The sequence below is a fragment of the Ambystoma mexicanum genome, chromosome 6p (assembly GCF_040938575.1).
Source record: "Ambystoma mexicanum isolate Mex_15411 chromosome 6p, UKY_AmexF1_1, whole genome shotgun sequence".
Classification (NCBI taxonomy): domain Eukaryota; kingdom Metazoa; phylum Chordata; class Amphibia; order Caudata; family Ambystomatidae; genus Ambystoma; species Ambystoma mexicanum.
The window spans coordinates 631,816,889-631,842,852 of record NC_090935.1 but is presented as its reverse complement, the minus strand read 5'-3'; the positions used below and the strand labels follow the sequence as shown (position 1 = coordinate 631,842,852).

General features: G+C 45.1%; 1 long non-coding RNA gene across 1 annotated transcript in view; it reads right to left on the bottom strand.

The window, feature by feature from the left end:
• Positions 1-606: 606 nt before the first annotated feature.
• The window catches only part of LOC138511669 (uncharacterized), a 313,807-nt gene continuing 288,449 nt past the window's right edge, over positions 607-25,964 (bottom strand). The window contains exons 2-3 of the long non-coding RNA XR_011280656.1: positions 1,136-1,279; positions 607-1,046 (exon numbers count right to left, since the gene is read on the bottom strand). This is a non-coding gene — a long non-coding RNA (uncharacterized lncRNA). The remainder of the gene's footprint in view (positions 1,047-1,135; positions 1,280-25,964) is intronic.

The following is a 25,964-nucleotide window of genomic DNA, read 5'->3' as shown; positions in this document are numbered from 1 at the left end:
GAGGTCTAGAGATACATGTCGCGGGGCGTGAGACCGAATTGGCCAACTGAGACTATTTGCCTAGCTTTGGGAATACAACCACGTGTCTGGCGTATCTATCGTGTGTGGTGACTTGCCTTGTTTCCATAGACGTGAGGGACCCCTAGGGGCCCCTTTCAAGGTAGATTTGAAGAGTCAGGCGTTAGGAGGGTACAGTAGGATAAACAATGATTCAATGGTATGCCAGTTAGGTCAAAATGTATGTTAATTAATTAATGGATCAAGTTTAGATAATTTCAGGTGCAGAAGGGTCAGCCAGTCTCAAGGCCACCTAAGACTGTAAACTAAAGCAAACAAAACAAAACCTGTTATATGCTAACAGGAGACCCGACAATGCACTCCTATGGGGATAAAGACTACCCCAGGTAGGTTAGGTCACACGAGTGTGGGGAATGTGACCACCAACCCCACTTCTGTAAGAAGGGTTTAGTTATTTATCAAAATTAGAGTTTTTAGAAAAGTCTGGTAAATAAAGTATCCTTTCAATCAGTAATTACCAACATTCTTACAGTGTACCACAGTGGATCACAGTAATGTCTCGCAACAATAATGGACACCACCCTCGTACACATGTGCAAAGGTATTTTTAAGTGAATGTAAACATAAAAGTAAACATAATCAGAAAATCCACAGAATTTCATCAAACCATTGGCCGGTACTGATTATTGACCAATTAAACATTCATCTCAATAGGTACTAATACAATTAATTCCTCTCAACAATATATACAGTTACAAAGTTAATACAAAAACAAAATCAAAGTCATGTGATCAACAGTTATGTTTAGACATTGTGTTATACATTCCACACAATAACTTCATCACATAGAAGAGTTTTGATTTGAAAACTAAACTAATAGGATCCTAAAGGTGTAATAGAAATGCCGACGCGTTTCGGATACTAGATCCGTCTTCAGGGCTAGATGCCTATTATTCGTGGCTGAATCGTGTTCAATTCGTAATTCAATTCAAATATTAGTAGTCAGTGGTGTGTCTTTAAATTCTGACCTGTAATTAAAATAGAAAGTATCTTAGCATTAAATCCGATTCCTAGAAAAAATAATAATGGACGTTTTTAGCTGGCTGTCCGTAATTACCTCCAAGGGCAGAAGGACCTCACTGGCGTGAGTAGACTGACAGGTGTCAGTCTTGAAGGGGGGTCTCCGGTACCCAAATATGTGTATCAAAATTCAGGCTTGCTCTCCCGATGCTGGGGTAATAGTGTCAGAGCCAACGACAACCTAGGACAAAATTAAAATGTATCTGTCACCAGGGCTGTCAACAAAAGGTTGAAACAGGTAAACAAGTGTACCAATAAGGAGTATTCGTGCTCAGTATGCGACCATTCAACACACACATGAAGTACTCACAAATAGGTTGCATAAAAAGGCAAAGGGTCTCATACACTGTCCTCACACTATAATCAATAGGCTATGCACATCATGACCCAATTAGATTGAGCACCTGCAGACATTAGAATGAGGAGAGAACAGTGTTCATAGATCAAATGGAGGCCTGGTCTCCCGTCTCCCAACAAGATGGTCATCACAGAGGGAGACAGAGAGTGGCAAATGGGAGAGGTGGACGGACGCTGAGTGCCGTGGGGGACCGTTGACCCTCACTCGAGTCAAGAGAGGGTCATCCAATCCTTCACTCCATGGCCATACTCTCCCCTGCGTGGGTACCTAAGTCGGGTGGGTCATGACTGGCAGTGGCACATACCAGCACTACTACTTGGCCCATCACTTAAGCTAGGGGACACATGGCATGTGGCTGAGGCCTCCATTATATGACTGGACCCTGTGCTCTCTTCTCTCCTGAGGAGAGCATAGTGTCCAGGCAGTGAATGGAGCCCTGTTCTCCTCTCAGTCCGTCTCCCTCTCTTTGACAACAAGGTCATGGTTTTCATGGAGGGAGATAGAGAGTGACAAATAGAAGAGACGGACAGACAGCGTGGCTGCTGAGTGCTTTGGTGGACTGATGACCCTGTCTTGAGCGGATCCTCCAATCAACAGCCATTTTCACACTTGTGTGGTGACCCGAGTCTGGTGTGTCCTGAGTCATCACTGGCAGTAGAACACACCAGAACTGCTACCCGTCCCTCCACTTATGGACAAGTGGCATGGGGCTTAGGCAGCTGCCAGATACAGATATTTATTGGTTACATTTGTTCTTGCCAGTGCGGTGCAGACCCTTGAATCTAATAAAGCATTTATGTTCCTTGTAAAGTGGCCGGACATTCCCTACCACCATCCAGCGGACACAATAAAAAGCAGATGGAAATATCGAAGCCGGTAAAGTGACCTGACTCACCACACGACAATCCTTCTGACCACATCAGTATTTCTAAATGTTCTAATTCATAGCTGTATGTGCAAAAACAGCACGTTTATTACAGGAAGGGAGAAAGCAGTAAAACTCTGGATAAAAGGAAGAGCGGCAATGCCTGGCCAAATTACTTTCTTCTTATTAAGAATGGTAATTAATTGTACACGAAAAGCGAACATGATTTGGTGGGCACCTGGGTGCAACTGCCACGGAGCAAAGTTATTACTGATCAGGAGATAGGGCCTGCCAAGCTGCCCCCACCTGTGTCGAGCTCTGGCGCTAGGTGGGAGCAGACTCAGCAGGGCTGCTCTGATTAAGGGCTCAAGAAGCCTGACTGTGCATCTCCCACACACTCATTTTGGTGTCTCACCAGCCCGTAGCTTTCCAATATAGGAATGTGGCTTGTAAACATTAAGCCCTCATAATTACCGTGAACAGCCAGCCAGCTCCCTTAGGGCATACTCTCTGCACCTTTACTTATTATCGCCCCAGTCCAACAGCCCATCCCACCAGGCAGTACATGCTTTGCCCCCGAAGACTCTGGACGCTTGGCACCTCTAATGCCCATTGGCGTTTTGCCCCTCCGTGCATATACGCTACATCACGCCACAGTAGCGACATCAGGTTGCTACAGCAACCATTTGCGAGCGATCCCTAGACGCATGCGCGGGAGTTGAAACACTGATCCCTTGTGCATGCGCCCTACGCTCGATAGTACAGCACACTCCCGAACACGGACCAAGAGTGACGGAGAAGTTGCGGTTAGATAGGGTACAGGCGAGGGCGTTGAGGGTGTGTTCGGGTGTGATGAGGTCCTCTCCAGTGAATGCGGTTCAGGTGCTTGTGGGAGAGATGCCATTGGGGTTGAGGAGGGATGCGTTAAATATGAGATGGTGGGTGAAGTGCAGTGCGAAGAGTGTGGCTCATCCGGTGCGTGAATGTTTGAAGTATAATTGGAGGTTTGACTATTACAGGGATCGGTGGAGGAGGAAGGGGGGGCACTTTTGGGTTTCACATGTGAGAGAAGGGAGTGCAGTGGGGTGTGGGTGATTTGATGATTGTGACAGATACGGATTTGGAGAGAAGGCCGAGGTGGATGATGAGATCTCCAAAGGTGTGTTTGGAGTTGGCGAATGTGGTGTCGAAGAAGAGAGGTATGCGGGGTGAGATCAAAGCTTCGGGTCAGGAGTATGTGGCAGGAAAGGAAGGATACAAGGTGTTTACGGATGGTTCAAAGGATCCTGTGTCTGGGAGAGTGGGAATGGCGTATTATCTAGAAAGCATTGGGGAGTATAAAATAGGACGACTGACGAATGATGTGTCTATTTGTACGGCTGAGTTGGTGGCGATTGCATTGGTGATTAATAGGGTGTGTGAGTTAGGGTATGAGAAAGTGGTGGTGTTCTCGGATTCATTGAGTGGATTGCAGGCGATTGTGGCAGGGGATGGTGATAGGAAGGATGTGATTTTGGACATTAGGATGAAGATTGATCGGTGTGTGCGCGGGGGTATGGATTTGGAGTTGGCGTGGGTTCGCAGTGACAGTGGCATTTTGGGAAATGAGTTGGTGGATCTGGCGGCAGGTGAGGGTATGAGGAGGGGAGCGGTTGATGTGAGGTTGCCTTTGAGTGTGGATGAGGTGAAGGCTGTGAAGGTGAGACGGGTCCTGGATGAGTGGCAGGAGAGGTGGGTGAGTGGGGTGAAGGGCAGGTGGAGGTTCGGTGTTCGTGGGAAAATGTCGGTGAAGGTGGATGCAGGGAGTTCAGAATGGAGGAGGGGGAGGAGGTGATGCTGAATCGGTTGAGGATAGGTCATGTGGGGCTGAATGACTGTCTATTTCGAATAGGGAAGCGTGAATCAAGGGACTGTGCGGTGTGTGGGGTGCCTGAAACAGTGGGACATTTTTTGATTAGGTGTGAGAAACATGTTGCAGAGAGAGAATTGATGAGGGTTCTGTTGACTGCGTTGGGTGTGGCTGAGCTGAGCGGGAGGGCTTTGCTGGGAGGTGATGGGGAGAGAGGCAGGAGGAGGAGTAGTGTGATGTTGGATTTTGTGAGGCAGACGGGGAGGTGGGAGGAGTTGTGAGTTTAAATGGAGCTAAATAATAATTAGTGGGCACGGTGCACATCATCCTATAGGATGGGGAATCGCCTGCGTGGGTCCGCCCACGCCTCCGATAATTAAGAAGAAGAAGAAGAAGAGTGACGGAGCTGCAGCAACACTGTCCTTGTTGCAATTGCGGCCACCATCGCGTTTCCTGCCCTCTTTCCTTAGGTAAGCAGCCACCACGCACGAGCGCCTTAACGTTACACACAGAATTGGATCTCCTTGTAATCCATGTCTGGAACGCTAACTCTGCTCTTTGCCCATTGTTTCCCTCTCCATGTAGAAATCACTACCTGGACCGAGGAACATGCCAGAGAACTCGGCTTCCCCAGCCAACAGGAGCCCTCCCACCATTCTATCAACACACTAAGCATAGGGCACCTGCCAATCCACAAGCCCATAAGGTATGCTGATTTTTCAGCCATATTCTAATTTTTCTTACAGGAATACAGCAGTATGGCTGTAACCCGCACATCCTCTTCTACCCAGCTCCAACACCCAGTTTGGGGTTTTTCCATGCAAGAGGACGGCTAAAACTACTTTTCCTTGAAACGGCACCATCATGCCCCCGAGCACTACCACCACGACTGAAGGGCATCTCTAAACTCAGCCCTTCCCCTAGGATTTTCAACAGGTCAGTCTTAGCCATGCAGTAGAATGTTTTTCTTATGGTGCACATTGACTTTTAGAGACACAGGTCAAGTCTCACTCCCCTTTTCTCCCCTTTCCCTCATTTGTTTTCCTCCAGAGAGACAAATCCAGAGGCCCAGATGAAGGCTTTTCACCAAGGAGCCGAAGCGCCTGTGGTTCAAGCATAGACCTTGCTCTTCAATCCACCAGAACCTCCAAGGGGGCTCCTCTGTCATGATGCCTACCCACGGAGCACCAGGCCAGTCCCAGCACCCCCGGAAGCAGGCATCATGCCCTCGGGTAAAAGCCCAGCGGCCCCTTATAGGGGCTCTTTGGATTCAGTCCTGGCGCCTTTGGCGCCAGGCGCATGTTGGACATCAGTCCTGGCGCCATAGGCGCCAGGCTCATAAAGGGAGGTGTTTTGTGCACTTACCTGATGCAGACCATGCTGCACGCTTCAGGCCTCCCTGAGACCTGAAAGGGACTATTTTTTCATAGGGACTATTTTTTCACTCGGGCGTGGCCAGGGAAGGATACATACCTAGTTGGGGAAGGATACAAACCTGGGACTTCTTTGGAGGCTATTTAAGCCACGCCCAGACAGCAGCTCATGCTTCGCGTTGTTCTGCTTCCTGCAGCTTAATGCTCACCGTGTCTGCTCCTGCTCCTGGACTCCAGCCACGCCCGCCTCGAACCTGGAAGACGTGCAAGGAAGGAAGAGAAGAGAAAGGTGAAAACCAAGGACTATTTCAAACTTCTTACCTGCATCCGGAATCTTCTCGCCAGCATCCCTGAAGAAAGACTTCCATTTAAAAGCATTGCGTTGCTCGCTGCAGCGCCACGCTTCACTCACCTGCCCCCGAGACATCTCCCGGCTCCATCGCGGCTGTCAGTATCGGACGCCACATCTCTGCACCTAGGGGAGAGAGGAAGAAACAAAAGGTGAGCAGAAGGAACACCGAAGGAAAGCCTGATTAACAGCCATAATACTTAATGGCTTTTCTTCCAAATTTCGGGTCGGCGCCGCCCCGTTGGCAGGTACCATACCTCGGCCCCTATGGGGAAAGGACAAGAGACATTTCTGGGGAATGATAAGGACATTTAGAGGAATCGCCCTCATCACTACTCACCTCGGCAGTTTAACCCCTCGACGCATCGCCTTCATTCTGCACCTGAAATAAAGGACAGATCACAGGTTAGAAAGACAACATAAAAGGGGCCTCACTTGAACTTTGAACTTTCATACTTAAAGCGCATCGCTCAGGAAAGTCAAGTGGATTTTGCCAGCGCCATTCTGAAAACCAATGAAGTAACTGGACGAACGCGCGCCCCTGCACCAGAAGCAGGATGGAGAGTTCATCCTTCCAAACCATAAGGTGAGCTTAAACCGGGGTTTGGAGGAAGTTAGAGAAGAACGAAGGGGGAAAGGGGGGAGCTAGCACACTATTCTGCAGACTGTTAATCCCCTTTCTCATCTGCAGAAGGATATTCCTATGGGCCAGGCAAGCACGATTTGGAGGTCCTGTCCATCACGCTAGAAGAGGCCACAGCAATCCAGACTAGACCAGCACCCCCGTGGGAACCAGGTGAGCGTTACAGAACGCGAAGCCTTCCTACAAATTCCCACCCAGGCGCTATGGAAAAGTCCGAAACTGACCAGTTGGCCCAATTACTGGGGGAATTACGGGCCGAAGTACACGCCGCTCATCAAGAGACTAGTGCCCTCAGGAGGGAAGTGATTGTAATAAAGGATAGAGCTGATGACCTGGCTAGACAGCTTTTGCAAGGTCAAGCTGGACAAACTCCTTTACCCGGTTCCGGGGGGAACCCCGCTCCTGTGGTTTCCAGTAACCTGGTGCAGATTAATCTACCTGCAAACATGCCGCTGGCCCCACCTGAACGCTTTGTTGGGGACTCCAAACGATTCGCCGTATTCATGAATCAGTGTCGTTTGCACTTCCTATGCGGACCTGGGGCCTTCCCTAATGATCAGACCAAGGTAGCCTTTGTGTTGTCATATCTCAGCGGCTGTGTGTCAGGTACTGTCAGGTTACAGTGGCATATTCTCAATTACATTGGGTCTGGGGAGATTTAGTATAGAAAGGTTTTGGGAAGTTTTTATGGAGTTTAATTTTAAAACAGCCAATTTTGCCCTTAACATTCATTGCAGTCTATGGAGAATGCCCCAAGCCAAGATGGAGGTCCTCAGTCTAAATTCTAATTGGCTGGTGATTGTTTATAGGGAAGACAGTGAACATTCTAAACTGCCTTTCATCGTCTTTGCCCAGCTGAGAGGTCGTGTACTAAGCTGCTCCTGCTTAACTTGTTCAGGGGTTTCAAGTTTCAAGCAGTCGAGCGGCTTCTTTGGAAAGTAAGCAGGAATCTTTATGGAGTTCGTTTTGGCACAGGACAGGAGTAAGAAGATTTCAAGTTGCCTAAGAAAATAAGTTTCCAAGACTCTTCACAAGATAAGTTCTTTTAAAACTCAAAACTGTTTATCTAATGTTCTTGTTGAAGAGTTAAATTGATTTTCAAGCTCATATGAAGACATTTAATAGAACGGTAGTGCTATCATTTGTTTTTCTTTGTTACGCTGCGTTTTTTCTATCAAGCGTGTGGTTTTTCCGTTAACAGAAGCCTGCGCGTGAAAGTCTTCGCTTGAGAATCTAGCGCGAGCTCTTTTGAGTCACGTGATACTTTAGCGCGTGTGTTTTTCTACCCGCGGTTGGTTTTCAGCGCGTGTGCGTTTACTCGCTCCTTGGATAAGCGCGTGTGGATTTTTCCCGCGGTTTAGACTTCAGCGCGTGTGCGTATATTCGTTACTTGGATAAAGCGCGTGTGTATTTTTCCCGCGGAATGTACATTATCGCGTGTGGTTTTTACTCGCTCCTTGGATAAGCGCGTGTGGATCTTTCCCGCGGTTTAGACTTCAATGCGTGTGCGTTTACTCGCTCCTTGGATAAGCGCATGTGGATTTTTCCCATTGTTTAGACTTCAGCGCGTGTGCATTTATTCGCCACTTGGATAAAGCGCGTGTGTATTTTTTCCCGCAGAATGGACATTATCGCGTGTGCTTTTTACTCGCTCCTTGAATAAGCGCGTGTGCATTTTTCCGCGGTTTGGTTTTCAGCGCGTGTACGTTCTACACTCAGTTTGGATTTTTATGCGTGTGCAAGATATTTCCACGTGAAATTTTTCGTCGCAAGTTTCAAAGGCAGTTAATAAGAAATATAAGAACTTTCCAGAAACACTAGAACTTCCATTTACTTTTAATGAACTTAAGACTTTGTTCAAGCTTCTTGAGTTTTTAGAAGATATCTGCAAAGTTAATTTCGCATTCATGGACGTACTGAGAAGGCTGAATGATCATTGAGATTCATGTCAACCAGTAAGGAAGTCTAGTCAGCTTATCACTTCTCTGGGCATTCTGTTGAGAAGTTCCAGGTATGGTTTTAACTTTTTTTGGTAAAGGATATTGAGAATTAAGGTTAGTATAGTACTCAATGAATAACAAGGTGTATATATGTTTGTTTTTACTACAGGTGAAGAACCAGCTAGTTAATAGCTTCCAGCCTGGTGTTTGTTAATTTGTCCCTTCCCCTTACCCTGGAAGTGAGGTAAACTGAGCAGTTTATATTATCAGCTCAGAGTGCCACATTTTGGGTGGATTGTCGGGGGCTCAGCAGCTTCCGCAGACACCAGGATCTCAGCCTGACAGAATGAAAGGCCAATAAAAAAAGTCTGCCCAAGCTGTATGAACCCCGACGAGACAGCCATGGAGGCGTTGGGAGAAATGGTTAGGGAAATTAGAGAAGAGTTACGGGTGGCTCATCAGGAATATTCAAATCTTAATAAAAGAATGGATGAGTTAAATTTAAAGGTAAAACAAATACAAGAAATAGAAGTTAGAAGAGAAGTGGAAGTTTCGGGAGGTGCAGGAAACCCACCTGAGTTGGTGAGAGTAGGGGAAGAACAAGAACCTAGGCTTCCAAGAGAAGTGCTGGGTGGTTTAGGAACCTTAGTTATGCCAGTTCCTTTGGCTGCTCCTGAGCATTTTTTGGGAGATCGGAGAAAGTTTCAAATTTTTCAGACTCAGTGTGAATTGCATTTCTTAAGTCGTCCTCAGTTATTTTCAACAGATGCTTCAAAGGTCACATTTACATTATCTTATCTATCAGGAGAAGCTTCAGCGTGGGGAAGTGAGTCAAAAGAGTTTGGCTTTGAATAATTATTCCCTGTTCCAGGCCAAATTTAAAAAGATGTTTGATAAGAGACAGGTTTCTTTAGAGGTAGACGGAGAACTACTGGAGCTGCGTCAGGGAGGAAAGGAATTGATTTCTTATATCACTCAATTTAGAACTTTAATTCTAGAGAGTAGATGGCCAGAGGAGAAGAGGGCTTCCTTATTTTATCGGGGCTTAAAAGATTAATTAAAAGATGCTTTGGCTGTATTTTTGGAACGACCAACTACTTTAGATGCTCTAATTGATTTGGTAGTTCAGTTAGATTTTCGTTTAACTGAAAGACGTTTAGAGCGTAGACGTTCTCAGGGAGAAGTTAGGTTTCCAGGAAGAGTTGAGAGATCTAAGGTTGAGGTGGTGAACAGAAAAGTTAAGTCAAAGGTAAATGAGCTGCAGAGTCGGGTGAGAGGTCCATTGTCAAAGGAAGAGAAGACAAGAAGAAGGGAGAATAATTTGTGTCTATACTGCGGTAGCAGTGGTCATTTCCTTGAAAACTGTCCTTTTACTTCCAAGAAGATCTTCAATTCTTCAGGCAGAGTACATCAAGTGGCTAGCACGATACAGACAGCTGTCCCTCACATAACTGTGAACGTATCCTTAATGTTTGAAAAGAAATTCCTAGGTTCTGGGCCAATTATTATTGATTCAGGTGCGACAGGAAATTTTATGGACAGAGGATTGGCAAAGGTTCTAGGTGTTCCTTTAGTGGCTAAGAAGGAAGTGGAGTAGGTAAAGGCAGTTGATGGTACATCTCTTTCTACAGGTCCAATCACTCATAAAACAGAGATACTTGAGATGGAGTTGACTGGAGGTGATAAGGAAACTATCTCTTTTGAATTAATTGACGCCCCAATCTTGAAAATAATCTTGGGTATGCCCTGGCTTACTCTTCATAATCCTAGAATTGATTGGAGTGCAAGAATTGTATCCCTAGAATCAACTTTTTGTAAGGAACATTGTTTCTTAGGAAAATGTCATGAAGAGGAAGAAAGATTTGTGAATTCAGTTTCGTTTTCACTTGCAGAAAGAGGGGCAATAGGTTTTGATGTTGGAGCAGTAGTGGGTAAACTTCCTATTTGTTATCAGGATTTTTGGGATGTATTTGATGAAAAGGAAGCTGGAGAGTTGCCTCCTCATAGACCTTTTGACTGCATGATAGATTTGGAGCCTGGAGCTATTTTACCTAGCAGTAGGGTTTATGCCCTGACAGAAAAAGAGAATGACTATTTGAAAGAATACTTAAAGGAAAATTTGGCTAAGGGATGTATTCGGCACTCTCAATCGCCGGCTGCATCACCATTGTTCTTTGTGCCAAAATCTGACGGTTCTCTCAGAACTTGTATAGATTACAGGGCGGTAAATAGAATGACAGTAAAAAATCGGTATCCTCTCCCTCTCATCTCTGAGATGTTAAATAAAATCCAAGGTGCCACCATTTTTTCTAAATTGGATTTACGTGGAGCTTATCATCTTGTACGAGTTCAAGAGGGGGATGAGTGGAAGACGGCATTTAAGACCAGATTTGGCCTGTACGAGTACCAAGTGATGCCATTCGGTCTCTGCAATGCCCCAGCGGCTTTTCAATTTTTTATCGATGAGGTTCTCCGGGAATTTCTTGATATTTTTGTTATTGTTTATATTGACGATATTTTGATTTTTTCCCAAAATTTGGAGAAACACAAAATTCACGTTCAACAGGTCTTGAGAAAATTGAGAGAGAATAATCTTTACGCTAAATTGGAGAAGAGTCAGTTCCATACGAATTCGGTAGAATTTTTAGGTTTTGTGATCACTCCTTGTGGTCTGGAAATGAATCCGAAAAAGGTGGAAGCGGTTCGTGATTGGCCTACTCCAACGAAGGTGATGAAGGTCCAGAGTTTTTTAGGATTTGCCAATTTTTACCGAAGATTCATTGAAGGCTTCTCCAGTTTAGTTGCTCCAATTACTCGACTTTTGAAGAAAGGAGTTCCATTTGTTTGGGACGTTAAGGCTAATGAGGCTTTTCAAATATTGAAGGAGAAATTCATAACTACTCCTATCTTGAATCATCCTGATACTTCTAAGCCATTTTTTGTAGAGGCTGATGCTTCCAATGTGGCAATGGGAGCAGTGTTGTCGCAGAGGCATAATGTTACTGGACAATTGCATCCAGTGGCCTACTTTTCTAAGAGGTTCTCACCAGCGGAAGAAAATTACACCATTTCAGATCGAGAGCTTCTTGCAATCAAAGCAGCATTTGAAGAATGGTGACATTTTTTAAAAGGAGCACGTCATACTGTGACAGTATTAACTGACCACCGAAATTTACTCTTTTTGAAGACAGCAAGAACTCTGACACCTCGACAACTAAGGTGGTCTTTATTTTTTGCAGATTATGATTTTATAGTTACTTTTAAGCCAGGAAATCAAAATAAAAAAGCAGATGCTCTGTCACAGCAATTTCCAGAAAGTGAAGTTAAGTCGGTCTGTGAGTCACTTCCATTGATCGCTCCAGAACGTTTTGTTCTTGCTGGAATTGAGAAGGAAAACGAAATCTTCAAGAAAGTACGAGAATCCATCTCTGAGACACAACTTGAACATTGGGTTCGTTTGGATCCAGCTCGTAAGATTAAAGATGGTTTGCCTTATCTAGACGACAGACTCTATTTACCATCTATTGAACTTAGAGAAAAGATATTGAAGGAGTGTCACGAATCAGTTCTGGCAGGACATCCAGGATATCGGAAAACTCTAGAGTTGGTCAGAAGACATTTTTGGTGGGATAAAATTCGACAAGATACTCTTAATTTTGTTAAGACCTGTGAAGTTTGTGCTAGATCTAAGAACCTCGTCGGAAAGCCTTCTGGGTTATTGGAACCATTGCCAGTTCCACCGCGGCCTTGGTACTCAGTGTCTTTAGATTTCATCACGGATCTGCCACAAGATAAGGGGTGTACATCAGTATTGGTTGTAGTTGATTTACTCACTAAAGAAGCACATTTCATTCCAATGGAGGGAGAGGTTACCGCCGATAGTTTAGCTCACAGTTTCTTGCAAGAAGTAGTAAAACTGCATGGAATTCCCAGTCAGGTCATCTCAGACAGAGGGTCTCAGTTTATTTCTAAGTTTTGGAGAGCCTTTTGTAAGAGATTGGGAGTTGAGGTATGTCTATCATCAGGTTACCATCCCGAAACCAATGGGCAAGTGGAAAGGATAAATCAGGATTGGAGAAATATTTGAGGTGTTATCTACAGACAGGGGAAGAGTGGGTAGATATGTTGTGGGTGGCAGAATTCGCATATAACAACTGTAGTAAGGATGCCACCTCTATGTCTCCGTTTTATTTGGGACGAGGTTTTTATCCTCGTTTTCTTAGTATTGAGATTAATAATGATTCTGGAAACCCGGAAGTGGAAAAGAGACAAGAAGTCATGAAAAGAAATTTGGAAAAGGCAAAAAGGGTGATGGTGGAGAGTAAACAAAAATATAAAAGATTTGCTGACCTTAAAAGAAAGACTAGTCCCCAATAAAGTGAGGGAGATTTGGTGTGGTTATCAACCAAGTTTTTGAGAATTAAAGGAAGAAATAAGTTTTGCCCTCGTTTTGTAGGACCGTTTGTTGTCGAAAAGGTGATAAATCCAGTGGCTGTTCGCCTTAGATTACCAAGACATATGAAAACTCACCCAACTTTTCATGTTAGCTTGTTGAAACCTGTGGTTAAAGGAACTAGATTGACACCTACTCCTTCAGCAGTTGTAATTGAGGAAGATGATTCAGAAGAATTTTTAGTTAAGAAAATTCTGGACTCTAGAAGAGTGAGAGGAAAGCTACAGTATCTCATTGATTGGGAGGGTTTTGGTCCTGAAGAACGCACTTGGGACAAAGCAAGTGAATTGCATGCTCCTCGTTTGGTTGAAAGATTCCATAAGAAATTTCCATTGAAAAGTGGCCCAGGGACTGGGCGTTAGAAGGGGGGTAGTGTCAGGTACTGTCAGGTTACAGTGGCATATTCTCAATTACATTGGGTCTGGGGAGATTTAGTATAGAAAGGTTTTGGGAAGTTTTTATGGAGTTTAATTTTAAAACAGCCAATTTTGCCCTTAACATTCATTGCAGTCTATAGAGAATGCCCCAAGCCAAGATGGAGGTCCTCAGTCTAAATTCTAATTGGCTGGTGATTGTTTATAGGGAAGACAGTGAACATTCTAAACTGCCTTTCATCGTCTTTGCCCAGCTGAGAGGTCGTGTACTAAGCTGCTCCTGCTTAACTTGTTCAGGGGTTTCAAGTTTCAAGCAGTCGAGCAGCTTCTTTGGAAAGTAAGCAGGAATCTTTATGGAGTTTGTTTTGGCACAGGACAGGAGTAAGAATATTTCAAGTTGCCTAAGAAAATAAGTTTCCAAGACTCTTCACAAGATAAGTTGTTTTAAAACTCAAAACTGTTTATCTAATGTTCTTGTTGAAGAGTTAAATTGATTTTCAAGCTCATATGAAGACATTTAATAGAACGGTAGTGCTATCGTTTGTTTTTCTTTGTTACGCTACGTTTTTTCTATCAAGCGCGTGGTTTTCCGTTAACAGAAGCCTGCGCGTGAAAGTCTTCGCTTGAGAATCTACCGCGAGCTCTTTTCAGTCACGTGATACTTTAGCGCATGTGTTTTTCTACCCGCGGTTGGTTTTCAGCGCGTGTGCGTTTACTCGCTACTTGGATAAGCGCGTGTGGATTTTCCCGCGGTTTAGACTTCAGCACGTGTGCGTATATTCGTTACTTGGATAAAGCGCGTGTGTATTTTTCCTGCGGAATGGACATTATCGCGTGTGCTTTTTACTCGCTCCTTGGAAAAGCGCGTGTGGATCTTTCCCGCGGTTTAGACTTCAGCGCGTGTGCGTTTACTCGCTCCTTGGATAAGCGCGTGTGGATTTTTCCCGCGGTTTAGACTTCAGCGCGTGTGCGTTTATTCGCTACTTGGATAAAGCGCGTGTGTATTTTTTCCCGCGGAATGGACATTATCGCGTGTGCTTTTTACTCGCTCCTTGAATAAGCGCGTGTGCATTTTTCCGCGGTTTGGTTTTCAGCGCGTGTACGTTCTACACTCAGTTTGGATTTTTATGCGTGTGCAAGATATTTCCACGTGAAATTTTTCGTCGCAAGTTTCAAAGGCAGTTAATAAGAAATATAAGAACTTTCCAGAAACACTAGAACTTCCATTTACTTTTAATGAACTTAAGACTTTGTTCAAACTTCTTGAGTTTTTAGAAGATATCTGCAAAGTTAATTTCGCATTCATGGACCTACTGAGAAGGCTGAATGATCATTGAGATTCAAGTCAACCAGTAAGGAAGTCTAGTCAGCTTATCACTTCTCTGGGCATTCTGTAGAGATGTTCCAGGTATGGTTTTTACTTTTTTTGGTAAAGGATATTGAGAATTAAGGTTAGTATAGTACTCAATGAATAACAAGGTGTATATATGTTTATGTTTTTACTACAGGTGAAGAACCAGCTGGTTAATAGCTTCCAGCCTGGTGTTTGTTAATTTGTCCCTTCCCCCTTTCCCCTGGAAGTGAGGTAAACTGAGCAGTTTATATTATCAGCTCAGAGTGCCACATTTTGGGTGGATTGTCGGGGGCTTAGCAGCTTCCGCAGACACCAGGATCTCAGCCTGACACTGTGCTGCCGATTGGTCAGTCCCACTGGTAACTCAAGATGACCCGATTCTTCATGATTTTCAAGGATTTCAAACAAGCATGGAAAGATTATTTGCTCGACACTCCCAGGGACAGGCTCTGGATGACGAACTTCTATCTCTGCGACAGGGCAATCAAGACCTTCTATCCTACATTGCAACCTTCAATAGACTAATTGTGGAAACTGGTTGGCCAGAGGATAAAAGAATCACGTTATTCAATCGAGGTCTACGCGGAGAACTTAAAGATGTCCTGGCACAAGTTGTAAATCCGCCCCAAGAATGCACTGAATATATAGACTTAGTGGTCCAATTGGATCACAGGCTGCAAAACAGAAAAGCAGATCGGTCCAAGTTTGAAACCCGGGTGTTGGCCAAGACCCACGCTAACCCCAAGGGGGCTGATGGCTCTGAGCCTATGCAAATCGGAGGGGTTTAAGGACCCCTAACTCAAAAAGAACGGGAAAGAAGACGACAGATGCAATTATGCCTTTATTGTGGGTCCTCTGGACACTTTCTACAAGATTGCCCGGTTAAGCCGCCCAAGAAGGTGGTAGGAGCCGCTGATAAAATCCATGGAAACTCTGTATCGGGAAACGACCACGCCTGGCAAGAGTAGGGGTCCGCTTGCCGAGCTTGAAAACTAACTCTCAGACCTCGCATTTCATTGTGCCAATGGTCCGGAACAGCCTAAACGGTTGCATGCTATAAAGGCATACATCGATAGCGGGGCTATAGGAAACTATGTGGATCGAGAATTGGTCTCTAGGATAAACCTCCCTCTGCATCCTAAAACCAACAAAGATGTCATCACCACAGTAGATGGAACCGAAATTGCCTCTGGACCGGTAATACATTCCACAGCTGAGGTGACACTTGTAGGTCCGGATGGCCATCGGGAGGCAGTTGTGTTTGATGTAATCAAGGCTCCACAGTTTCAGCTTATTCTGGGAATCCCTTGGTTAGAGACACATAATCCTCAAATCAATTGGCGAGCGAAGAGAATAACCTTCCCGGATTGTGCACAAACCTGCTACCCAGAAAATCCAAAGGTTGATCTAGCATCAGTAACCTCTGTCCCCGTGCAACTACCTCCAGAGTACCAAGACTTTCAGGACGTCTTCCAAAAGGAACAGGCCAACACGTTACCTCCCCACAGATCGTACGATTGCCAAATCGATCTGGTGCCCGGTGCACAACCCCCTTGTAGCAGGATTTACGCCCTTACTGAACCAGAGAATCTCCATTTGAGACAATAATTAGATCAATACCTCGCCAATGGTTTCATTCGCCCGTCAACGTCCCCGGCATCCGCAGCTTTGTTCTTCGTGCATAAAAAAGAAGGCGACCTTAGAACTTGTATTGATTACCGCGCATTGAACCAGATAACTGTTAAAAATCGTTACCCTCTGCCTCTGATCCCTGAACTCCTTGACCAGGTGAAGGACGCTTGCGTATACACCAAGTTAGATCTCCGGGGGGCTTATCATCTGGTACGAGTAAAAGAAGGCGACGAATGGAAAACGGCCTTCCGTACAAAATATGGACTATTCGAATACCAGGTGATGCCTTTCGGGTTGTGCAATGCGCCTGCAGCCTTCCAATTCTTCATGAACGATGTCCTTCGGGAACTCATCGATGTCTGTGTTGTCGTGTATATCGATGACATTCTTGTGAACTCCTCTTCAGAATCTGATCACAGAAAGCATGTCAGGGCCGTCCTAGAGAAACTGCGCCAGCACAAACTGTTTGCCAAGCTGGAAAAATGTGTTTTCCATACCACCGAGGTGGAGTTTCTCGGATTTATCCTGACACCTAAAGGGGTCCGAATGGATTCACGGAAAGTGGATGCCATCCTCAAATGGCCATCTCCTAGTTCGGTGAAAGGTGTCCAAAGCATGCTTGGTTTTGCCAACTTTTATCGCAGGTTTATCCCGGAGTTTTCATGTGTGGTGCAACCCATCACTGCACTCTTGCGAAAAAATAAACGTTTTGAATGGACCGAGGAAGCCGAACAGGCCTTTCAGGAGTTGAAAGCTAAGTTCACGTCCGCACCTATTTTGAAGCACCCGCGTCCCGATCTCCCATATATAGTCGAAACCGACGCGTCCAGCTTAGCCATGGGAGCTGCCCTGTCTCAGAGAGACCCTGAAACCAACCAACTGCACCCCGTAGCATTTTGGTCCAGAAAGTTCTCGCCGCCGGAGATAAATTATGCGATCACTGATAAGGAACTATTAGCCATTAAGTCCGCCTTTAAGGCTTGGCGGCATTATCTCCTCGGCGCCCGGCATACCATCACCGTGATCACTGATCACCGAAATTTACAATATTTAAAAACTGCCAAGGCTCAATCGTCTCGACAGCTCTGATGGGCTTTGTTCTTTGCTGAGTTCAATTTTGTAATCACCTACCGCCCCGGCTATAAGAATGGTAAGGCGGACGCTCTATCCCGAATTGGAATGGAAGAAATAGACACAAACTCAGAACCTGTGCCGATAATTCCCAAAAAAAGAATTTTGGGGATAACCACTTTACAAACCCTTGAAGACATTCAAGCACGAGTGGACTCTTCAGCCTTGCAGGATTGGATCAAAAGGGGGTCTAACTTTTCAGTAAAGGATGGCTTACCTTACTTCCAAGGACGCTTATTTTTGCCAGAAAAGGAATTGCAAGAACTGGTTATTTCCCGTCATCATGATACCCTGATGGAAGGACATCCTGGCATTGCCAAAACAGAGGAAAAGGTTAAACGACAATTCTGTTGGCCTTCCTGGCGAAAGGATATTAAATCTTTCGTGATGTCCTGTGGAGTTTGTGCCCAAAACAAAGGTCAAAAGACAAGACCCGCCGGTCTTCTTGAGCCCTTAGACATTCCACCAGCACCTTGGCACACCCTGTCACTAGATTGTATCACGGACCTGCCCTCTTGTAATGGTTACAATACTATTCTGGTCATGGTGGATTTATTTTCCAAAATGGCCCACTTTATTCCGTTGAAAGGATTACCTTCAGCCTTTGTTCTTGCCAAGGAATTCCTCGAAAATATCATCCGTTTGCATGGATTCCCTCACGTACTAGTCTCTGATCGGGGAAGCCAGTTTATTTCTCATTTTTGGAAAAAGTGTTGTCAACTGGCACAAATCGACGTAAGGCTCTCGACCAGCCACCACCCACAGACCGATGGTCAGACGGAGAGAACGAACCAGACCCTTGAACAATATCTATGATGTATGTTGCACCAATCGGAGGGTAATTGGAAGGACATTTTATGGGTGGCTGTATATGTATACAATAACTCGATACACTCTGGAACTGGTCAGAGCCCCTTTTATACCCTATATGGACATCACCCTCGTACTTCAGACTTGCACTCACCTCTGAGCCTTGAAATGCCCGCAGTGGACCATTTGCATTCTACGATTACTCAAGCCTTCAAGGATGCAACTGCACATTTGCAACACGCGAAAGGGCAATACAAAAAGAATGCGGATCTGCATCGAAGAGAGGCGCCTCCATACCAAATAGGGGATCAAGTATGGTTGGCTACCAAACACCTTTCACTCAAGGGGCCTCGAACTTTTAATCCAAAGTATTTAGGCCCTTACTCGATCAAAGCTATAATCAACCCAGTGGCAGTCAAGCTCGATCTACCAGCTAACATGCGGATTCACCCCGTTTTTCATGTGTCACTTTTGAAACCAGTGCACCCAGGAACCAGATTAACAAAGCCACCAGAACCGATTCAGATAGATGGGGAGCCTGAATTCGAGGTGAAGAACATTTTGGATTCTAAGATCTCAAAATCAAAACTTTTCTATCTAATTGATTGGAAAGGGTACGGGCCTCAGGAAAGGTCTTGGGAACCCAGTGATCACGTACATGCACCTCGGCTGGTAAAAAGGTTCCATTGGAATTTCCCAAACAAACCGAAACCTCCAGAAGGAGCGACCTTGGGGGGGGCGTTGGGGGGGAGTGCTGTCATGATGCCTACCCCCGGAGCACCAGGCCAGGCCCAGCACCCCCGGAAGCAGGCATCATGCCCTCGGGTAAAAGCCCAGCGGCCCCTTATAGGGGCTCTTTGGACTCAGTCCTGGCGCCTTTTGACCATCCTGCACGCTTCAGGCCTCCCTGAGACCTGAAAGGGACTATTTTTTCATAGGGACTATTTTTTCACTCGGGCGTGGCCAGGGAAGGATACATACCTAGTTGGGGAAGGATACATACCTGGGACTTCTTTGGGGGCTATTTAAACCACGCCCAGACAGCAGCTCATGCTTCGCGTTGTTCTGTTTCCTGCAGATTAACGCTCACCGTGTCTGCTCCTGCTCCTGGACTCCAGCCACGCCCGCCTCGAACCTGGAAGACCTGCAAGGAAGGAAGAGAAGAGAAAGGTGAAAACCAAGGACTATTTCAAACTTCTTACCTGCATCCGGATCTTCTCGCCAGCATCCCTGAAGAAAGACTTCCATTTAAAAGCATTGCGTTGCTTGCTGCAGCGCCACGCTTCACTCACCTGTCCTCGAGACATTTCCCGGCTCCATCGCGGCTGTCAGCATCGGACGCCACATCTCTGCACCTAGGGGAGAGAGGAAGAAACAAAAGGTGAGCAGAAGGAACACAGAAGGAAATCCTGATTAACAGCCATAATACTTAACGGCTTTTCTTCCACATTTCGGGTCGGCGCCGCCCCGTTGGCAGGAACCGTACCCCAGCCCCTATGGGGAAAGGACAAGAGACATTTCTGGGGAATGATAAGGACATTTAGAGGGATCACCCTCATCACTACTCACCTCGGCAGGTTAACCCCTCGACGCATCGCCGTCATTCTGCACCTGAAATAAAGGACAGATCACAGGTTAGAAAGACAACATAAAGGGGGCCTCACTTGAACTTTGAACTTTCATACTTACGGCGCATCGCTCAGGAAAGTCAAGTGGATTTTGCCAGCGCCATTCTGAAAACCAGTGAAGTAACTGGACGAACGCGCGCCCCTGCACCAGAAGCAGGATGGAGAGTTCATCCTTCCAAACCATAAGGTGAGCTTAAACCGGGGTTTGGAGGAAGTTAGAGAGGAATGAAGGGGGGAAGAGGGGAGCTAGCACACTATTCTGCAGACTGTTAATCCCCTTTCTCATCTGCAGAAGGATATTCCTATGGGCCAGGCAAGCACGATTTGGAGGTCCTGTCCAATCGGTGTTCCGGGTCCTGCGCATCACGCTAGAAGAGGCCACAGCAATCCAGACTAGACCAGCGCCCCCGTGGGAACCAGGTGAGCGTTACATCCTCCCCCTGGCGTAGACCAATGGTTTAGTCCTCTGTGGGAATAGTTAACTCACCCCACAGCTGGCTACTTAAACAAGTCTCAGTTTTGAAGCTGGCTTATAACTATTAGACTAGCACTAACCTTCCTTTAGATACAGTTCTTTAACATATTGCTGCTTTGCATCAGTACGAGGGAATATGTGCATAACTAATGTGTGCGTTGTGTGCACAAATGTATCTCTATGTGTAAACACTGTCACTTTGTTCTTTGCTTTTCATAATATGGTTCAAATATGATGTAATATTTACCACACAAAAAGTACTAACACACCATTGATTCAGACGTTGGTTTTGTGATCAAGTACTGTAAAAAGTATTATGCTATCTACACTCTGTTCATTTGCTGAAAGATGAATACGATAGATATATGCCCAGTTAGAGGGCAGTACCTGCTAAATAAAGCAGTTTTTTAGTATAAAACTGGTGTCTCAAGATATGTGCATAGACCAAAATCCAGAGCAAACTATTCCACTGTGGGATACTTAGCTTACTTTTGAAGCTTGAATACAAAATAATAACTGATACAGCGTAGTAGACACTCAAATTGGATAGCAGTGTCAACCAATTGATATGTGGTTAGAGCCCCCCTTTTGTTTTCCACTTTGTCTGAGCTCTATTTCCTTCCACAGTAGCAGGGCTATCCCTTTTGTTACATATCACCAGGGACTGCAGCATGCGCAGTCAGTGCACAGATTCCGCCACACGGCTCCCCCAGCCCAATGTGAGCCCAACAGAGGAGCAGAGACATGGAGTGTATAACACAGCATCTTTATTTTCTACACGTTACTCCAAACTGAACTACCCTTTCACCCCTCTCCCCTTCCACCCCCCACCATTCCTTGTCAACACTTCCCTGAACACAGTGACTCAGCTGAGGCCAATGATGTCACAAACCCCCTTTCCTAACAAGCATTATTCTAGTATTCTAGTCCATCTCTTCTATGAGTCTCTGTGTTAAGTCATGAGCCGGACTCACGATTGGTTGAAGATTTATTTACAGTAAAGCAGAACATAACAAACAGCAGGCGCCCTCCTCAAGAGGCAGGCTCCAACTGCTTTTTCATACAAAAGAAAACCTGCACAAACATTCTGATTAGAATAAACACATCAATACATTACAGTTAGAATTTGGTTACATCACCATGTTATTGAATTGCACTGTGTTAACTTGAGATACGTATGACCACTTTTCTAAGGTTAAAAGATACTGAATCACAACACATCTCCTTCCTTTAAATCAGAAGCATTTAACCCAAATAAAAATCATTAAACTTAGTTGGTCTGTTCCTGATTCTGTTTGCTCTCAAACCACTATCCGTGTTAATATCACCGTCACACTCAAAATTCACTACTCTATTTGCATTAAATCCAGGCACTGGAGCTTCTTCCTCATAAGACAAATTCTGGTCCCGCTCCTCACTTTCTTCACTAGCAACTTTGTCGCCTTTGGCAAGTCTAGACATTGCCCAACATTCACCACCCTCCATTATAACAACATTCCCCCTTATGGCTGCAATTCTCTTGGGACCAATAAATTTGCTAGTAATGCATTTAGAAGAGAGTCTAGGATTTTTGATGTAAGCCCAGTCCCCAACAGACCAAATCATTCTTCCAACAGACTTTTTCGCATCAAAACGAACTTTGTACTCATTCTGAGTCTCCCTAACTAGATCCATAACTTTTCCTCTGTCAATATGTACACTCTTCGCTAGGTTCAGCCAACCCGGACACAGCCTTGTCCCAGGGTGTCTACCTTTGAGAGATGAAAAAGGTGAAATACCAGTAACGGAGTGTGGGGTTATACAGTAGCTCTAGACCATCTCCCTAAGGACCTTCTGCCACTTCAATCCCGATGCCATGGCCAACTGTATTCCACCCTTAATAAACCTATTCATTCTTTCAACTAAGCCATTCACTCTGGGTTGGTACAATGCTGTCCTGTAATGTTTGATACCATATCTATTAAAAAATTCCACCATTCTGTCCGAACAAAATTGGACCCCATTGTCTGAGATGAGCTCCGAGGGAAACCCCTCGCTGTAAAATACTTCCTCAAAGAAAGTGATCATTTGTGAAGTAGTTGCCTCCCTTATAGGTTTCCACTCAACCCATTTTGAGTGATAATCTACTAGGACAATGATGAATTTGAAATCTTCACCTAATTCCTGAATGGGTCCCATCAAATCCACAGCTAACTTCCTCCAAGGTTCTGCTGGGACACTAACCGGCCTTAACGGGGTATCTCTGACAACTTTACTTTTATCACTCTTTTTACATTCCTTGCAATTCCTGACACATCTCTCCACTTCACTATCTATCCCTGGCCACCAAAAGGATTGCCTTATGAGTCTCTTGGTGCCCCCCATCCCCAGATGGCCCTGGTGAGCTATGTCCACTAGCTTGGATCTAATTTCATATGGAGGTATAATCCTCATCCCCTTTCTGAGTTGAGACCCGTCCTCCGACAAGTTCAATTCCTCCTTGACATTTAGAAACGCATCAAACTTCCTCTCTACAAGATCCTTTCTGGGCCAACCTGTTTTGACCCAGACTTTGACTTGGCCCAATACCTCATCCAGATTGTCAGCAGACCCCCATTCCTCTTTACTTATTGCATCGTGCACCATTTCACAAATACTGACCGTAGACTCCACATTCACATTCTTGAAATCTCTGGCCTGAATGGGTAGTCTGGAAAGACAATCAGCAATTACATTTTCACCACCAGGAACATACACCATCCTGAAATCGTATGCCAATAAACCAATCATCCACCGTGATATCCTGGGCGAACCCTTGGTCCAGTCGGCACTGCCCAACAACTGAACCAAAGGTTTGTGATCAGTTTTTACAGTGAACGATTGGCCCCATAGGAAAAATTTGAAATGGCCTACTGCCCACAACACAGCTAAAGCTTCTCTCTCCACCACGGAGTAGTTGTTTTCCGCCCCCCTCAGTGGCCGGGAGGCAAAAGCTATGATATGTTCAATGCTCCCTTCATACTGGAAAAGGGCGGCCCCAAGCCCTAGCATGCTCGCATCCACAGCAAGCACAGTTCTCCTTCCAGATACGAACCCACCCAAAGAAGGTGCTTCAACTATGCCCTCTTTAATTTTCTCAAATGCTTTCTGGCATTCATCCGACCACACATATCTGGAACCTTTCTTCAATAAATCTCTGAGGGGAGACGAAATATTAGAGAACCCATCAACAAATTTGTGATAATATTCCGCCAACCCCATGAAAGATCGCAATTGTTCCTTATCAAGGGGTTGGGGAGCACTCACAATGCTGTCCACCAAGGACTTTCTGGGAGAAATGCCCTTGCAAGAAATCTTGTGCCCCAAATAATCTACTTCTGTCATGGCAATTCTGCATTTTTCTCTTTGTACAGTAAGGCCAGCATCTTTAAGTCTATTTAAAACAGATCTTAAAGCATTGTCATGTTCAACACCGTTCCTGGCAAAAATGAGAATGTCATCCTGAAATACAGTTACATTGCTAAGGCCTTTAAGTACTGTTTCCATCACTCTTTGAAAGACAGATGCCGCTGAGGCCAACCCAAAGGGCATACGTTTATACATAAAAACACCTTCCGGAGTAATAAATGCAGTTAACTGTTGACACTCCTCAGACAATGGAACCTGATGGTATGCCGAAGAAAGATCAATGATGGAAAACAGTTTAGGCTCCCCCAGTGTTGACAGAATTTCCGATATATTCGGCAAGGGATGTCTTTCAACTACAATGTTCCTATTAAGACTGCGTAAGTCAACACACAACCTCATTTTGCCATTGGCTTTAGTAACAAGAACGATGGGGGACAGCCATTCTGTAGCTACTATCGGTTCAATAACCTCTTTGACCATCAGACTGTCAAGTTCTTGTTTAAGTTGCTCCTTCATCTTCAATGGCACCTGGCGAACCTTATGCACAACAGGTTGAGCATTATTTTTCAATCTAATGTGATGCTCAAAGTCTTTGAGTTTGCCAAGTGCCTCAGAAAACACTTCAGGAAATTCTTTCGTCCAGAAATCTTCCACTTCGGCAATGGAAACTGGAACAGATGCACTAGCTTGTACTATTATACCCAATTTCTTCTGTTCCTCCCAACCCAGTAACAAAGCTCCCTTTTCTGCCACAAGGAATGTGGCTTGACAGTTCCTACCCTTGTAGCACACTCCTGCAGAGAATTGGCCGACTATATCTATATCAGAATTTGCATATCCACATACTCTAATACTTGTGGGACGAATAACAGCATCATCCTGTTTTAGGATATTCCTCAATGTGTCTCTGGATATGATAGACCATGGTGAACAAGAGTCCACCTTCATTGAGAGTTCAACTCCATCAATCCAGAACGTGTCCACAGGGCCTTTTGTGTTAGTGGACAATTCTGAAATCTGAAACACATGTTTAGGGGTCATCTCTTGTATGGCAGAAGTTTGATGAACATGGTATCCTGCCTTGATGTCATCTTCCTCATGATTCAACATTTTGGGTTCCACACAGTTGATTGATTTATTCTTGCAAACATTTGCAAAATGACCCTTGCTTTTACATCTGAAACAGTCTGCATACTTGGCAGGGCATGAGGGATAATTCATTCCATGTCTGGAGCTGCCACAACGAGAACACATGCCTTTTGCATTCCAACCTCCTCTTCTTATCGTAGAGGAATTACCCCTCCTCTTTTGATCTACCACACACACCGAAACCTGATCAGAATTTGATTTGTCAATCTTGAGTTCCTTGACGTACTCAGAGGTTTGTTCAATGCTTCTCGCCATTTCAATTGCCTCTTGAAGGACCATATCTTTTGCGAGTAGTTTCTCCTGAATTCTTGGATTATTTGTGCATCTGACCAGTTGGTCCCTGATGAGAGAATCTGCTAATTGCTCAAACTCACACGTATAACTTAGTGATCTGAGGCAAGCAACATATGATTCTACAGATTCTGATTTCTCTTGAACTCTCTGAACGAACTTATGCCGCTCGAAACTGACATTCTTCTTTGGCTCAAAGTGGTCACGAAGTTGTTTAAGGGCAAATGAGTATTCATCCATATCGCCAGCTCCAAGGTCTCAATTTCTAGGAAGTCCATCATAAATTCTGCACCCTTCAGTGCCACGATTGTGAAGAAGGAGAGCTTTCTTCTGTGCAGCTGGAAATCTGTCCCCACCCATGGCCACCAAATAGTTCTCAAATACATCTTTCCACCGATCCCATGGGATAACAGGACGGCCCGGCTCGCTGACAAAAGGAAGAGGAGGTGGAATAGAGGTCATGTTTTGTCCTGGCGACGGAACACTCTATACACAAATAGAATGTGGATGCTGGAATGTGTGTGGTTGGCTGTGGGGCAACAAGCAAATGAAGTAAAGAAAAGTGAAATGACCAGTGCGAACAACGAACAGTACCCCTTTTTTTTTTTTTTTTCTTTACAGATCCCTTTGGGCTGCTTTCAAAACTGCTTGTATCCCTTTTGTTTTAGCAGTGACATGCAGAATTTGGGTTCTTCCATGGAGGACAATGGGCTTTGGCGAAGTTCCACACCATACAGAGAGTCACACAGGAGATACAGAGTAGACAATGCCTTAGTTCCAGCCAATAGCAGCAGTCTATTGGGCG